Raw genomic sequence first — 17,662 nt, 5'->3', positions numbered from 1 at the left:
CTTTTCATTGTTTGAAAATGTGCATGATCACTTCTGCTAACTTGTTTAGTACTACAGTATAGTATATTTTCTTGTGTTAGCCCTATTCTGTTGCTGTTAAGCTGGATAGGCTGTACTCTGGTAGAGAGAAAATAAGAATGTTCTGGTTAGCACTGTCCCCATGCCCTTCTTAGCCATACCCCCTGCTCTCCCTGGGTTCAGCATTTATATGAGGAGGACAGTGCTGGCACAGGAATATTTCCTCTGTGGCTGAGGAGTTGTAGCGGATTAAAACCTTTGTCTCGGAGCAAGCTTGTGTAAGAGAAAGCAATGCTGAATCATCCCTGTGGAGCTGCCTGGAGGTTTTTCACACATGGCTCTATGCCTCAGGGTATCTGAAGAGTGAATCTGTGAGGCACTTTAATTCAAGGAGTTAGATGGAAAATTCGCATAGCCATCAGCACCTCCATCAACACCTTCAGAGAAAGCAGAAGCCCCAGAGTGTTTTTCAAAAGCTGCTGGAAATAGAGGATTTTTTTACCCCGGACATAACTCGGGCTGAGCCAGAATCTGCAGCCTCCATTTGGAGAGAATCAAATCCTGTCTGTCCTGCTCCCTGATAGCCCACAGGGAGGTCGGATTAAATCCAGCATATATGTGGACTGGCACACTCCAATCAGGATTGGATGGGGGGGGGGGGAGCCCTGTCTGTAAAACCTCCTGGCTTGGCTTCTCCTAAAACTCTTCTGTATTATCGGTAGGTTTAAAAGGCTTCCACCACCCCTCTTATCAATAGAGCTTGAACCTCCCTGGGCTTGGGGTGGAATCCCAGGAGAATCTTTTTTGTTATTGTACAAGTACAAAAATCTTCCACATGCAAGCCTACATGTGGTGAGAAAACAGATAGCAGCTGAACATCTGAGGATGTGTTTGCACCAGAGGAATCCCCCTTCAGCCTGCCCTTTTCCTGAGTTAAAAACCAATTCAGAGAGGCTTATAAAAAAAGAACTAAAGTACAGTTTTATTCATTTACTACAGACTGCTTCCTTCTGAGGCTTTCTCAGCTTCTAGGTACAGTTAAGAATACTTAGTAGGGTTACAAAAATAGGTTGCCTTAATGCATGCTTAAATGTTTATAGAGTCTTTTGTAATACCCTAGGTAGGATGGGCATAGGCTAGTGTTTCTTATTTTGATTATGTTAAATAATAACAGAACGGTATCAGGAATGTGCAAAAGCACACACGCCAAAGAACTAATGCAAATTCTGACTAAACAAACTTTTTCCTAAATTAATCTTTCCGAAGCCAAACCAATGCTCCTTGCCTTGAACTCACCAAACTCTGGATGAGAATTCAAGCTTCCTGCCTGCCTGTCTTTTCAAGGATCTTCAGAGTCATTCTTGTGCAGCCATCTTCCATGGCCACATGTCCTCCTGAGCACCTCCAGCTTAGCTTCTTCTAACAAAGAACTCCCTTCTTCCTGGCAACAGCTCTCTAGGTTCCACCCACCTGGTGTACTGATTGGCCAAGCCCTGGAGTTCACCAGCCTGTCAGTCAAGACAGGGTTCACTTCCAGTTAACTCTTTAGCGGGAGGTGTCGCTGGTCACTACAGGAGTGTGTCAGTGTGTGAAATAGGACTAGCCAGCACATTCCCATGCCTGGTAATGACACCTGTCATGTTAAATTCAGGCACTTGAAATATCCTGATTATTAGCCTATTGCAGAGGGCTGATAAGCCTTGAATGCCTGCCAGCTGGAAGCTCTTGGCTTGCACTATAAATCATGTCACCAGTCTTCTACTCACTGCTGAAAAACAACATTCGTCATCCCTTGTGCCGACAGTGTGCAGCCAAGTCCGGTTGAGACAAACTTCCTGAGCCATATCCAGTTTCAGCAGCTTCACTTTGTCTCGAGATCTTCCCTGGCAGTCGGCCAGACCTTGACACCATCAAAGTTTCCTCATCTTGGTAACTATAGCTTCTGGCTCTCAGTGAAAGCTATCTTCAGAGTTCAGTTCTGCCAGGGAACCCGCAGAACTCTTCATGAAACCTCATTATGTTGCGCAAGTTGTTGAAGACAGGTCCTAGGTATTAATTTTAAATGTACTCTGTAATTTATGTTAATGAGTCATAATTGGGTTCTTTTTCCTGAGGAAAATTACAGCAAACATGAATGGAATAGGGTCTCAAATGATTTGTTCAAGGCCAGAATGATTGTACTGCATTAAAATGGAAAACTTAGAGCCTTTTTAAGGCAGCATTAAGAGTACATGTTACACCTGTGTGCATTAGTTTTTAATCCACACAGAGTTTACATTGAGTTCCAAGAAATCCAGAGATTCCTCAGTGGGAAGATTAACAGTGTACAAACTCTGAAAGGCAGCTTGCCCACCGATTACCAACCTTGATTTCCCTGCAGGGGGCAGCCACAGGAGCACATATGCTCTAGGGTTCACTGTCAGTTCCTGCAAGGCAGCTATGAGGCCTCATAAGCCTGGCCAGTACTCCATGGGAATTGATTATGCACTCCAGAACATGTACCAGCATCTTCTACAATGTACAACATGGAGAAGGTTCCCTGAAAGTAGAATAAATGAAAGCCACTACTTTTGTAGTTTGAACTTTAAATGGCATAGTAAATGAGAGTTGAAATAAATAATAGATGTATAGTACAAAGGACCCTTTCACCTGTATTCATTAAACTTAATTGTCCTAGTGTATTTGTGGGGGGGGAAGATTTGTGTTTTTATCTATTGTCATGTGCCATTTTGATATAGCTGGTTTCAGAGTGCTGTGAATGGATTGCTTTTTCTCATATGCCTTGTATTTGAAGCCCTTTCCTTCCCCAAGAACTTATAGACTGTTTCATTCATTGTACAGCAGTGAGTGTTTCAGGAGTCTTGTTTCCTTGCTACTCTTCTTCCTGCTATTCCAGTACCCCATTGCTTGTGGCAAGCTCTGTACAGGTGTCCTCTGATGGTTCGTATGATGGGATGAAAGTTAAAGCAATTGCTATGGGGTGTCATTGCCTCATTTGTCACTGGTAATGCTAGCTAATGCACACAGACAATCAAACCTGGACTGGAACTCGGAGTTCCCTGCATCTGAATGTTGATCATATTGATAATAGTACAGCCAATGCAATGTAATACTTGGTTGCAGATGGAAGGGGACTTACTATTACACTTTAAGCCATGTTTTCTGTGTTAAGCAAGAGTTTTGTTTTGAATTTGCATAATACAATGCCAAAAATACTTCTTTTCTTTTTTTTAAATAGAGAGAGGGATATATTTTTCCGAAGTAAAATGTTTTGGGAATGTTCTCCTTTTCCCAGTTTGGCTTATTAGTGAATGCAATCTTGAAAAGAGCAGTGTTCAGTCTTATGACTGAAACTTCAGAGACAAATTTGCTGCAAAGCATAAAGTACAATGTGCAAACTGTTATCTGGTGGCCTTAATAAGATTGTGAGCATCAGCCCCATGGAAAAACCATACAACACATTTTTGTGTGTGGTTTATATTTTTTTGTGTTTTGTTTAAATCTAGTTGATACTTAGAGGACTGTTGCAGTTCTCATTTTTAAAAACCTATTATGTGCTCACGCTTGGGTGCCTTAACATTTTGTAGTACACTGCTTATTGATGCTTATTCAAAGCTTTTTATTCATTTACTTAGGACAAAAATTGTGATAGCACTTAATCATGCCAACAGTGACAAATCATTTTTAGAAGGACTTATCTGTGGTCAAGAGCATTATTGCAGCTTTAGGGTGAGTTTTTATGCAATCAAGATGTATAGTTGTATATCTGTGGTTAGTTTCTAGGATTTGAGGTTGGGCATCTGTGGATGCTGTTATTTTCTGAATGGGAATACATGTGTGATTCCACCCACCATGTGCTTGGTATTCTATCACTATGTAATGGCTGTATTATGGCAACACAGGCAATAGCCCTTATAGAATATATTGATTTTGCCTGCAAAACACCCTGTTCCTTCCACCATCATCTATAATAAAGTGGGGCAAACAATTTCAGTTCTGCTGAAAGAAAGAATGAATATATTCCAAATGTATGAGCAACCATGGGGAGAAAATCCATTTTTAAAAACCGCATAGAATGTCCTCACCAAAAAAAAGAGCTATGGTATGAAAAATTCTTACATACATGCCTTTCATTACAAATGATGAAAGGCCCATATGAAGTAGATAAGAAAATGAAGCCCACATGCATCTTGGGGGAAAGTCAACCTTGGTGACCCAGCCTGAACAGTTGAGCTGCGAACAGATAAAATAACCTGGCATTCTAGAACTTTCTTCCTCTGAAATGGAATATATTAAAGGAGGTTCATGAATAAAGCAATGTGAAATTTTCAGTTGCACATCTTTTAAATTGCTTGTTTTTTCCAACCTAACAAAAACTGGCAAACGTTTAGGATGGATTCAGGCATGTTGTTCTGTGGTTAACAGCTAAAAAAAACCAAGTGCATTGGTGTGGAGTACCCATCAAAGCACTTAATTAACATTCATTATTGACCTTGGTTTTCTGGTGCAGCACCTAATATAACCATCTCATACGTTTGCATAACCATGCTATTTTTAATATTGTATGTGTATTATATTTATTACTTACCAGCACTTTGTATTTCATCTGGAAACATATTGGCAGCCAGTGCAGTTCTTTTAAAACCGGTGTTATGTGGTCCTTTTGTGTTGTAGCAGAGACCAATCTGGCTGCTGCATTCTGTACCAAATGTAGTTTCCTGACTACAAAGGCAGTCCCACATAGTGTGCATTACAGTAGTCAAGTCTGGAGGTTACCAACATATGTACCACTGTTTTAAGGTCATTCACCTCTAGAAATGGACATAGCTGACGTATCAGCCAAAGCTGATAAAAAGCACTCTTGGCCACTGCCTCAACCTGAGAAACCAGGGAGTGCTTTGGGTCCAAGAGCACCCCCAAGCTATGTGCCTGATATTTCAGGGGAGTGTAACCCCATCCAGAACAGGCAGATCTAAACCATCTCTCAGGTCCTTGTCCCCAACAGTCAGTACTTCTGTCTCATTTGGATTCAACTTCAGTTTGTTATCCCTCATCCAGCACATTACTGCCTCCATGCAGTATTTAGGGAAGATATGCCATTTCCTGATGAGGTCAACATGGAAATCTGGGGTGTCATCAGCATATTGATAACACTCTGCGCCAAACCTCCTGATGATCTCTACCAGTGGTTTCATGTAGATGTTAAAGAACATTGGAGACAGTATTGAGGCTTGCAGAACTCCACACTTCAGTTCTTACTTAGCAGAACAGTCTGAACAACACCATCTGGAATCTACCAGAGAGGTAGGAACGGAACCCCTGTAAAACGGTGCCACCCAATCCCACCTCCCTGAGGCAGTCCAAAAGGATACCATGGCTGATTCTTTCTAAAGCCATAGAGTGATCCAAAGGGATCAGCAGAGTCGCATTTCCTCTGTTGATAGCCAGTGGGAGATCATCCATCAGGCCAACCAAAGCAGTCTCAATCCCATAGCCCACACGAAAGCCAGTTTGAAATGGATCTAGATAATCTGCATAATCCAAAACTTGCCTGGAGCTGAGAGGCCACCACCCCGCTCCTTGCCCAACCATGGACAATTAGAAGCAGGCCTGTAATTACCTAATTCCGAGGGATCAGGGATGCAATATAAGATTAGGGATCAATGGGTATGTGTTTGGCAATCTCTCCTGGTCCCTGGAGGAAGGGTCAATTTATAGAATAATGCTTCTCACGTAACCTATCACAGCCAATCTCTCATGTGATAGCCATAGCTAACTATTGAGGATAAAAGTAGATGGATAGGCAAGTTTGAGATTAAGTATCACTTGAAAGTTGCCGTGTGACTTGATCCTATGTCCTGGCTTGTTGCAAGCAGATAATCAACACATTATATGAACATGGAATCGAACAGAGCTAGAAAGCAAATTGCACACAATAAGCATGTAATGTAATCACCCTGTGAAGTGGCTGCGTGAACTTCCCCAAAGTACATAACGTTCCATTTCCAAAAATGGGTTGACTCCTTGCATGAACACTGAATATTCTAGTGGACAGATCTGGAACTTTAGATCTCCGCCCTGTGTAACTGGCTCAACATTTGCATTAAAATCAATGCAAATCTTAAGATGTTTTAGCTGGTTTAAATGTGTTGAATTTGCTCTTTAAATGTACCACACATCCTTCTCCACTCTTCAGTTTTCTGGCATCTACAGAATTACTACCTAGATGGTTTTCATGTCTTAAAGAGAAAAGAAATAAGAGATGTTTTCTTTTTAATACACTGATATTTGTTAAATCGTCATATTTTGTGGTGTTCCTGGACCACAACTGTGAATACTGGTCTGTCTGATGGTCTTGTTTTCCTGGTTAGCACTAAAGTGGCATTAAAAATGTTTGATAAACATGATTTGCACTGTGCAATTATAATTCACTCATATTTTTAAATCAAAATAGCTTTGCCTTTTCCTCATTGCTTCATCAGTTAAAAGTTTCATGCAACAAAGCTGGCAATATCAGATAAATGATATTACTTCATGAAGACACCTGGCACCTTTCTTCAGTTCAACCTGCCAGATGGTCCATCAGACCGAGAAGTGTACAGTAATTCAAAACATTTTTTTAAAGTGGCTGTGGAACATAATTTTTAAGAACTTATTTAATCACTTTGCTAATTTAGACCAATAATCAATCAGGTCAAGAACTTGTTTCCAACAATGACAAGCTAGTAGTCACAGGAAAGTCTTGGAAAATCTGATGGAGATAGCGATCCCCTGTTTGTTTTCTTTACATTTATATCTTGCTCTTCCTGCACTGAGCCTGGAGTGGTGTTCATGTTTAGCTATATCCTCACTACTCTGTGAAGTAGGCTAGACTGTGATAAGTGACTGGTTTAGAGTCACCCAGTGAGTTTCATGGCTGTGAACTGGGATTTGAACTCAGGTATCCTCTGTCCTAGTTCAATATTCAAACCACTAGGGGATGGAATTCCTTGCTAATGCACAGGTCTGATCTGTTGTATTCCCAAAGCCAAAAAATGTAAGCTTTTGTTTAACAAAAACTTGTCTGGCTTGCAGAAATATTTACAAGGGTGATCCCTTTGATATGTAGATTGCTGATCTTCGGGACTTACTTACTTCCAGCCACTTCCTTCCTCTCTCCCTTTTTCTTCCCTTCCCTCTACCTTGCAACATGCAAGCTCCTCTCCCCTGCACCATGTGTGCAGAGATGCAGAACCCATCTGCATCCAGCTAGCTAGCTAGATTAGAGATCCCATCTCCTCACTTTCCTATCTAGAATGGAGTTCTCTAATAAATACCATTTATATTGATTTGAAACTATGAACTAGCTCCAAGTTACTTTACTCTCACCATACACGCATGCCTAACTAAATTCCACTGTGTTGTGCCTCTGTGCACTCTGCTATAATGAGAAAGGGTTTCTCCTACCAGAGAGAATTCCCAACATAAAGCACCTACTAAAGTATCAAGGGGAAAAGGACTAAAAAACGAAGCCTAAATCCCTTTTTCTACCAAAGACTTTTGAAGTATTATCTTAAGTTCTTCTCACAGATGAGGGTGAACATTTACATATAAACTAGCTGAACCTGGCGCAGAACATCTGTGCCCTAGTTCTCCCTGTCTCTGACCCTTCCCCAACTCCCTCCCTCCTTAAACCGCCTCCTGCCATCCAGGCACCTCCTTACTTGTGCCTTCCTCTTGCCTCCCAAATGTCTGAGACTTGGTGGGACAATGGAGAGCCCTCGGCCTTCCCCCGCCTGGTTTCCCCCTCCACTGGCAAAGCCTTTTCCGCTTGCCCGGGTTTTCGCGTGGGCACATCAGAACTCCCTGCCTGCCCACCATGGCCGCTTCCTATCTGTGTTTCTTCCGCCTCCAGGTACGTGTTCTCATTGGTCGTGATGGGGGCGGGGCTTGCCACATACGGCCTTAGTGTATTCTATTCTAATATATATATACACACATACACACACAATAGATTTCCCCAAAGGCCTTTGTCGTGAGACAAAGTTGGTTGTTTTTAAGATATTGAATCACCTTAGGACACAGGAAAAGAATCTTGTGCTACCTGAATTGCATATGAGCAGAATGCATGTTGGTATTTGGCCAAGAGTTTGCCTTTTGTTTACTTGGACTGTACTTCCCTGACATGTGCCAAAAGTCTTGCATAATCATAAAATCCAGGGACTGCTCCTTTTGGGTAGCTTGCTAAATGCACAGTTGTACTAACCAGAAAAATTACTGTACAAATGTGCATGCTATTCTTTACCAGATTTACTATCCGAATAACTGCAGCTTGTAGGCCTTTAAAATGTAAGAAGAAGTTGACCTGATGTTGCCAGCTCCCAAGTTCCAACTATCAAAATTTCAGAGGAAATCTGAACATATGCACGATTATGGGGACAGTAGAATTGTAAAATAAAACCTGGTTATGCTTTAATTATCTTTGAAATAGTAATCAGATGATTAGTTGTAATTCTATTTAGTGGATTGATAGTTGTCTTACTCCTTATTGCTGAAGAAAATAAATGGATACTTAAAAGCTGATGGATAAACCAGATTCACAAGAAAAGGATTACCTTTTTTTCCCCTTAAAGGGTGGGTATTGCAAATATTGCAAGAGGGAAGAACACCTGTCATCGCTGTATGCATATGCTTAATCTCTTATAAATTAATTATTATTTGAAGATAAAACAAGTTCTAGCAAGAACTAATCTGCCTATTTTCCTTTCACTATCCCTACAACTGGAGTAAATTTTTTCTAAATAGGTTAGGCAGGCCACAAGTTAGCCCAGTTGCGCCTCAAACATTCATGTGTCCACCATCTTGAGTTTGAGTGGATGACATCACAAATGTGTCCCTTCAACTGTACCCGAGTTGGTTCATATTAGTCCAGTTGTTGTGAAGTTAATTGGGTGGGGGACAGGACAAATAGGAACATAGGAAGCTGCCATATACTGAGTCAGACCATTGGTCTATCTAGCTCAGTATTATCTTCACAGACTAGCAGTGGCTTCTCCAAGGTTGCAGGCAGGAATCTCTCTCAGCCCTATCTTGGAGAAGCCAGGGAAGGAACTTGGAACCTTCTGCTCTTCCCAGAGCAGCTCCATCCCCTGAGGGAAATATCTTACAGAGCTCACACTTCTAGTCTCCCATTCATATGCAAACAGGGTGGACCCTGCTTAGCTAAGGGAACAAGTCATTCCTGCTACCACAAGACCAGCTCTCCTCTCTCCATGGATACACACACAGAATGCCAGATGATCTCAAGCCTACTGGAAAATAGGCTAATGACTCAAAGGTTAAAAGAGGGGGAAATGGAAGAAATGGATAAGAGAATGGAAGAGTTGGGATAGAATTTGCAAGGTGGAAGAAGGAGAGAAAAATACTGGCCATAAAATTGGAGATTTGATCATAGTTTTGGTAAACTTTTAAATACACAACTGAGATTCAAAAAATAACATTAAAAATCTGCATAGTGGATGGATGAAGGAAAATATATGTTGTGCATGTAGCAGTTAGGACTTCCAGGCTGAAACGGAGGGAAATTCCAGAAAGTCTATAATGAGATGGCTTGGTCAGTTCTTTGGAGCAGAATTTTAATACAATATTAACCTTGAAAAAGATTCGGTAATCCAAAAACCTTTGGTTTAAAATGAGTTAAGCTCCTTTACATTTTCACTTGTGCTCTAAAAAGAATGGAAATAGCAAGTTAAGGTAGCCATCTCAACCTCCGTGCCATGTAAGTTGTAAAGACTTTGTACAGTCAGGTATATGATGATGGCTTTAGAAATGAGGCTTCATGTACCCATGTTTTGCCTTGGTCTTTCAGTTGGACATTGGACTGGGGAGGGATGCATTCTGGCAGACATCTAAGAGGTGCAGCTTCCCTTCTGCATTTCCAGGAAATTTAAAAAGTAAAATCTGATTAGACACAATGGGGAAGAGCTTAACCATGCTGGTTAAGTGGAGCCTTCCCATTCTTAGGCAGTATACGGCCCTGGTCATCCGCCTTGCATTCTCTGGTAAGTACAATTGCCACCTCACTGCTGTCACATATGTGCCTTCACAAGTCCATTTGCCCCCCTTCCCCCTGTTACTTTGCCACCAGCTTGTGCTTCCTCATAAGCATTCGCCCTATCTTGAGTTCTTTTCCACAACCCGTTGCCACCTCCTTGCATTCCCTCACAAGTTCATGCTCTCCAGCGCAGCCTTGGAAATAGCGCTGGGAGGAAGTACGCTTCCCAGACAGAGGCGCACCAAGGTAACTTGGGCGCCCGGACCGCCCAGCTGCAAGGTTCTCGAAACTCCCTTTGGAGGGCCTGCCCCGCCAAAGCTCCGTGTCTTTAAAAAAAACAACAACAACCCACCTCTTACTGTGGCTGAGAGGTGATTGCAGTGGCGGGGGACGGGAGCAGTCTTTCTCTCTTCTCCCCCCTCCCCCCGGGGCAGTGGGGTGTGAGCAGGAATGACGCTGAGCCCATCCATTTTGGCCAGAGTCTTGAAGCAACTGTGAGGCATGTGCCTGCGGTGTTGAGATTGCCACAAGCTGTGATGTCATGGGGTGGCTCAGCTGCCAGAGGCCCCTGGCCATTTGGAGGCTCCCCGGACCTTGGAGGGTTAGTGTGCCTCTGTTCCCAGATGTCCCCATGTGACTTCCCAACGTCCCTATGTGTATTCTCAACCTCATGGGCTCTGTTTCCTACAGAAGTGGCCTGCCCAGCACTGGGAATTTAATGGATTGCACTAGAGATGGCCACAGTGGAAGCAACACCAGGGGTATGCTACAGATTCATTGGGATTGCAGCACCCAATGAAAAGCCCTAGTAGCCAACACTATTTATTTAAAATTTTATACCGTCTTTCATGAAAACAATCACACTTGTTTTCTAGAGTTTAAGGGTCTGTTTTTAAACTGCTTCTTCTTAGCCACTCTTTGCACCAGATCTGAAAGGGTGGTGTTCCCTAGTTGATGCCTGCAAACTTTCAGGCAGATCAGGCAATTTAAATTTTGTCATCAAGAGCATATTCAGGGCTTATAATGTTATAATGCTGAAACATCTCCCCCATCTTAATTATATTAACAGAACTGTGACATAAAGAAAGGTTCTTTGGTAGGTGTTTACACCATAGAGCTCTTTCTTTAATTGGAGAATAACCTTTCCTTTCTATTGAAAAACTGCTGATTTTGTTCAGTATTCTTTGGAGGGTGTTGTAGTATCTTAAGCCTTGTTTGACAGAAGCTTCTGCCCATTCCCCTCCAGACTAATAGCATTAAAGGCCTCAATAACTGGGCTGGGCACATAACTGATCTTCAAACTCACAGAATACCACCCCCACTTTAGTAGCACAGATCTTTCTTTTTTTGAGAACACAGTTCTCACACACGGAAATATTTTAAGTCTGCCACTCAGCCCAACAGAGCGATCAAGATCCAAATAGTAAAGTTTTTAAAGTTTGACTGAAGTTCCATAAGTTGCCTGCCAAATAATATAATCATGTGAGCTCAAATCACAAGGTAGAACTTCCTGATGTTGAAAACTTAAAATTTTGTAACATCTTCAACGAAGATAAAGTTACACTCCCCACCGCTGAAAAAACAATTAAATGAAATTAGTGGATTCTTTCATTAGGGTTGCCAGGTCCAGATGGTGAAAAACATAGATATCCATCACCAAAAAAGTAGAAATAGAGGATACTTTTCACCAAAAAAGTCTCCAATTTGCATAAGGTGTTTTTTGTTTTTGTTTTTTGGTATTATATATTATATTTTGATAAAAATTAGATAATTTGAGAATACAGCTCACCACTGTGAAGCTGATGACCAGGTGATCTGTATGTCTGCTCACTCTACTGTCGCCGTCACTGGAAGAATACTGTGCTGGGTTGGATAGGGCCAGTTGCTTTCCCCGTGATAAACAGAAGAAATTTAGCACTTTAAAAGGTGCCTTTTTACTCAGTTAACGAGGGTAGCTGCTGAGTAAAGTTATTTAGCTAACCACTGATTTCTTACTGCCGCCACCATATGAAGGAAACAAGCTGCATCTGCCAGGCCCACCTATCTATTCTCCCGCAACCTCACTGAATGGATGCCAGTCAGAAGCAGAGAGGAAGAGAAGCTGCTTATTAGAACAAAGTGTTCCGAGCCAACAAAATGTTCCAGCTGCTTCCTAGAAGTTTGGACACCACAACACCTGCCAAAAATAAATAAATATTGTTTTGGTTCCCAAAATAGTCTATATTCCTCCTAATGCAAAAAAGGTTGTTTGGTCCCCAAGATGGTCACATGTCTTCTATAGCATTCCCTAGTTGGCAACCCTATCAGTAATAGTGGCTGTGTAGTTCCACCTCATGATTATTTGGCAGTGAATAAGAACACAAGAAGCAGCAGATAATTTGTGTCCACTTTAAATCTATGAACACTTCATTTGTTGTGTTCACTTCATTTTTTCTTTTTCTTAAACACACACACACACACACACACACACACACACACACACACACATCATTAAAAGTAGCAAATGCTTTTAACAACCATGTCCAAAACGATAGATTCTCTTCCCAGAAATTTCCCATAAACCTCACAGCTCTCCTGAGCGCTTTCCAGACTAGCTGCTCAACAGCAGCAAAATGCTTCCATTCAGGCAAGTCACATTCGAAACGTAAAGAGCAAGGGGGAGGAGTCTCACGGAAACAAACAACCCCAAAAAACAGCAACTTTCTTACGCCAGATATACGACGTCCTAGCTCTATATCACAGTGATATAAATTGATTCGAAACAAGGCATTAGAAATGTAAATGGTACCCTGCTGTCCGTGGAGGGACTGCGGTGTCACAACACAGGAAGTGTGGAAGCACACTTGTGCGATACGACATGACGCCGTTGCAAGGTCTAATCTGGAAAAGCGCCCTGCTTAATTTAATTTCCTTCAGGATGGTGTTATCAGCAAAATAGTGGTAGGCCTTAAGCCAATCTGACTGAAAATGTAGGCCTTAACCTTTTGAATTTTGCCCTTTTGCCATATATAGTGACTCATACTCTGCTATATGAGCCCCCTAGAGAACAAAAGTCCCCTAATTCTTGAAACCCCAACTCTTTTAAGGGATGGAAACCTTTAGGAGCTCTTATATATTCTTTTTCTCCTTCCTTTGGTCACTCAGGACACACAGGCCTTGAGCAGCAGCCCTCCCCGAGAACCCGCACTTTTCCAGGGCCTATTTTCTGGCCACAGTACATCTCTGAGGAGCTGATTTGAGTCCTTCTGGTCTTGGCTGCTCTCTCTCTTTTAAAGTTGTGGCATGTCTTAATGATACTTATTAGTGTCTGTCTCTTTTCCTTCTGCCTAAAAAGTAGTATATTTTAAAACATTGTACACAAGTGACATAGCCTCTGAGCATAGACAGAGTAGATTTCTTCCTCAGGTCTCCACTTAATGGTTAATGGCTGATAGGATAATGGCTTACTCAAAGTAGTCTCATTGAAATTAAAAGGACATTAGGCGTTCCTTAACATGGTTGGTTTTTTAAAATTTCAGTAAGGATTACTTTGAGTAATGTTCCTCATTATGTCATTCGCTATCTCTTTCTTGCTGTATTCTCTACAAAGTAGGAGAGGATAGATTATTGGCATTTTTGTTTTAAATATACTAACAGATCTTATGCCCTGTGGGTAGGCTTGCCAACCGCCCCACATTTTCAGGGGAAAGTTCAGGATGCAATTTCTTACACATTTTAAAATCACTTTTATAAAAAGTACTTTAAAGAAAACAACTTTTAAAGCCGCCGCTGAGCGGTGGCAGAGTGGGACGGCGGCAAGAGCTCTCCCGCCTCCCAAAGGACATGAATTGCTGCTGCTGAGCTGGCTGCTCTCTGGCTGGGAGCAGGGTCACTGGGAGTAGTCATGTGCACAGACCGGTTCGGAGGCCATTCTAAGGCCTCCAGACTGGTCCGGGCACGGGGTGGTTTTGGTTCGGGTGGGGGGTTCCACACAAAACAGGGGGGGCTTTACTCACCCCTTCCATTAAAGTGCCGTATTTTTTCTAGTAATCCGGCGGCAGGGTGCCGCCTGCTTCAATCTCTTCTCGGTGGTCCTCTTATCCATAATCGGGGCGGCAGGGTCGCTCCCAGTCCCTGCCGCCCCTTCAAGCTGTCCCCCTCGGCTGGCGGCCGCCCCCTGAAGCTTCCCAGAGTTCCCCCGCCGCCCCCTTCTTTCAAAAGCTGCCCCCATTATAAAGAGGACGGCAGGAGAACTCCCTGCCGTCCCCTTCCCCCTTGCCGGCTAGGCTGCAAATGGCTTCTAGGAAGCCTTTCGCGCGCCTGCGCGAAAGGCTTCCTAGAAGCCATTTGCAGCCTAGCCGGCAAGGCAAGCGGACGGCAGGGAGTTCTCCCGCCGCCCACTCGCTAAAGTAAAGTAAGCGCCGCCAGCCGAGGGGGACAGCTTGAAGGGGCGGCAGGGACTGGGAGCGACCCTGCCGCCCCGATTATGGATAAGAGGACCACCGAGAAGAGATTGAAGCGGGCGGCACCCTGCCGCCGGATTACTAGAAAAAATACGGCACTTTAATGGAAGGGGTGAGTAAAGCCCCCCCTGTTTTGTGTGGAACCCCCCACCCCAGTGCCGGACCGCAGCTCCGCGGTTCCGTGCACACCCCTAACTGGGAGGGTCTGGCCCGCTGAGCAATGGGCACTGACTTCACTGCACCCAAAGCAAAGCACTCACCAGCGAATGAGTGACTCGGACTGACCACCGAGGCGAGGGACGGAGTCTGTCGGAGAGAAGGCGTTGCTGGCGAGAGACTGCCTTCCTCGGCCCCGCCTTCCTCCAAATGAGGCAGGCGGGCCGATTTTAGGCTTCTGCGCATGCGCCGCCTTCTCCCAGAGAAGGCTGGGTCAGAAGTAAGCTGAATCCAGTGGAATCAATGGATTTGCTTTCTAGTTATTTATCCCAGGCTTTGTTGAGGGGCTTTGCTTCCTCCAACCGCCCACTTTGGTGGGGGTGAGAGCAAGAGGGCAGAGGGAGAAAACAAATACCCATGAAAGGACAGGGAGGGGGAGGAATGGTGGTTTAACTATACAAGTGCCAGAGTGCTCATAGACTGCCCTTATCAGCCACCTGTGTTCAGAGCTGGGGAAGCAACCTGCCTAGAGAGCAGGAGGCTGTGGGTTCGAATCCCTGCTGGTGTGTTTGCCAGAAAATGGGAAACTCCTATATCGGGCAGCAGCGATATAGGAAGGTGCTGAAAGGCTTCATCTCATACTGCACAGGAGATGCCAATGGTAAACCTCTCCTGTATTCTACCCAAGAAAATTGCATGGCTCTGTGGTTGCCAGGAGTCGACACCGACTCGACAGCCCAACTTTATTTTTATGTTCAGAACCAGGAAGTCACTCGGCAGAAATTGCCAGGACTTCTCCTTCCCAACTTGGGCTTCAGAATGATCAGTGAGCAGACTCAGTTATGCTCTTAGATAACTTTCCCTTAGTTGTTTCCTGTTATTAAGGGGATTTTGAAGAATAATTACTAAAAAAACACACAACTAGATTGATGTTTTTCAGACCAGCAAAAGGCACCACTCCAGTATGGACCTTTTAATTTTGGGGAGGAATGCTAAAAAACATTTTGAAATTAAAATTATTATTTATTTATATCTACGTTAACCACTTTGGGAACTTTTGTTGAAAAGCAGTATATAAATATCCATAGTATTATCTGTGGAGAGAGAAAAATGTCAACATCACTTTTAATCCTCTTTTTAAGAGTTAAAAACTTAAACTTCTGTATCTCGGCCATTTTGCAACAGATTTGCACCAAATTTGGAAGAGCAGGGTCTCTTTCCCCCAACTGCGCAGTTTCATGGGGACTGGATGGATATGTTTGGTTTTATAAGCAATAGAATGTTCAGGGCTTATAATGGCGGAATGACACTCCTCATCTTATCTATATAATTATACAATAAACTCTAGCTTGAAGCAAAAATTCAATAAACACAGCAGGCTGATCCAAACTAAGTTAGTCTCACAATTAAGCCCCATTTAAATTAATAGGACTTTAGTTGGTCACAACTTGCTTGTTTTATTTGCCCCCCAATGGTTCTTAATGATTACTAACTTGGTCTAAATTCTGCCCAGAGGCATTTTAAAGTTTTGAGTAAGTGGGTAAGAAATGATATATTGATCCTGTTTGGGAAAAAGTGCTATAGAAGAGGATTAAATGGATATGTTGTTGGATTTGCAACAGGAGATTTTCAAGAAAAGAGACAATATAATTTTTTCACTGAGAAACTTTGTGAGTTCAGAATCTATTATGTTTTGAAGTGTGTGTGTACAAAATAAAATCATACGTACAAAATTTTGCGTACACAGTCCTGGCACTTAAATGAGCTGAATGCACTACGTTTTACACCAGAAAGTTTGGGGAAAGGCTTAAATTTATTATTTTATTTTATTTTATTAGAATAAATTCTGAATATAATAATATTCTAACTGTCATTGTTCTCAACAGATTTTTAACACTCAATCAGATTAATAATTCCAAAACAACTACAAGCTCCAGAGAAGCAGAAGATCTTTCTCAGATTCAAATTTAGTATGATTCAAATTACCCTATGTAGTGGTAATTTAATAAAATGAATAATGTTTGAATTTTAAATCCTACAGTTTTCAAACTGTTCTTTTACTTCCCTTTTGCAAGTACACTAAGGAAAATTCTCTAACATATATTTAACTTCTTGACTTTTCCTGTAAGTGTAATCTCTGCAAAGAATGCACTTATTGTTGCCTGGTCAACAGTAGGCCTCACTTACTAATACAGTATAAACAAAGAACACTGTGAAATTGATGGCATTTTAAAAAAAGAAGTGGGTGACTGCTAAAGTGATACTAGAAGCTCAGCTTGATGAGTGCCTCTAAATTTCCCCACAGAAGTTATTATTCTGATCTGCATTGCCCACCCTGCAAAATGGAACCCTGTTCCTTCTGCTTTGGCCCCGCATTTTTGGAGGAATTCGTTCAAAGTATATGTATCTTGCTGTTATGTGCCTCCCTTTCCAGTTCTGATTCAGTACTGCAATCCTTTAATGTGGTGCTGAGTATCCTGCTTTAGGTGCAGTATGCTCTCCATTGCTGATGGGAAAACTACATGTCTCTTTCCCATACCTTAAAGGGACAAAGATGCTTCTAGGGCAGACAAGGAAAATCTTGTTTTAAAATACTCGCTCTCAATTCACACTTACCAGTCCACCTAGAGTCTTGAGATGGTACATGAAGCAGCAGAGTGGACTATTTTCCCTGGGTGAATGGGATGTGTATTTATCTCTGGGCAGCACCTACTGCATGAACTGGCTGCAGATGATGTTTATGTGGCATAGTTCGTTCAACAGACAAAGAAACTTTGACTTCTTTCTCTCAGGGTCATAATCCTCCATACACCTGGGACATTTTGCACAGTTCAGCAATTAGCAGGCTGTTAAACAGCTCCCTTTCTCCTTTTAAAGAAGGGAATTAATCACATGCCACGAAGTGTGTCCATTTGCACTCAAGAGGAACTTCCATGTATGTTAGCACTTGCTTTGCATTGCGCTTTCCCTCTTGGTTCAGGCAATCCAAAGCATTTTCATATGGAGCTGAGAT

Source organism: Hemicordylus capensis, chromosome 2 (assembly GCF_027244095.1).
Source record: "Hemicordylus capensis ecotype Gifberg chromosome 2, rHemCap1.1.pri, whole genome shotgun sequence".
Classification (NCBI taxonomy): Eukaryota; Metazoa; Chordata; class Lepidosauria; order Squamata; family Cordylidae; genus Hemicordylus; species Hemicordylus capensis.
This window is presented reverse-complemented; position numbering follows the sequence as displayed.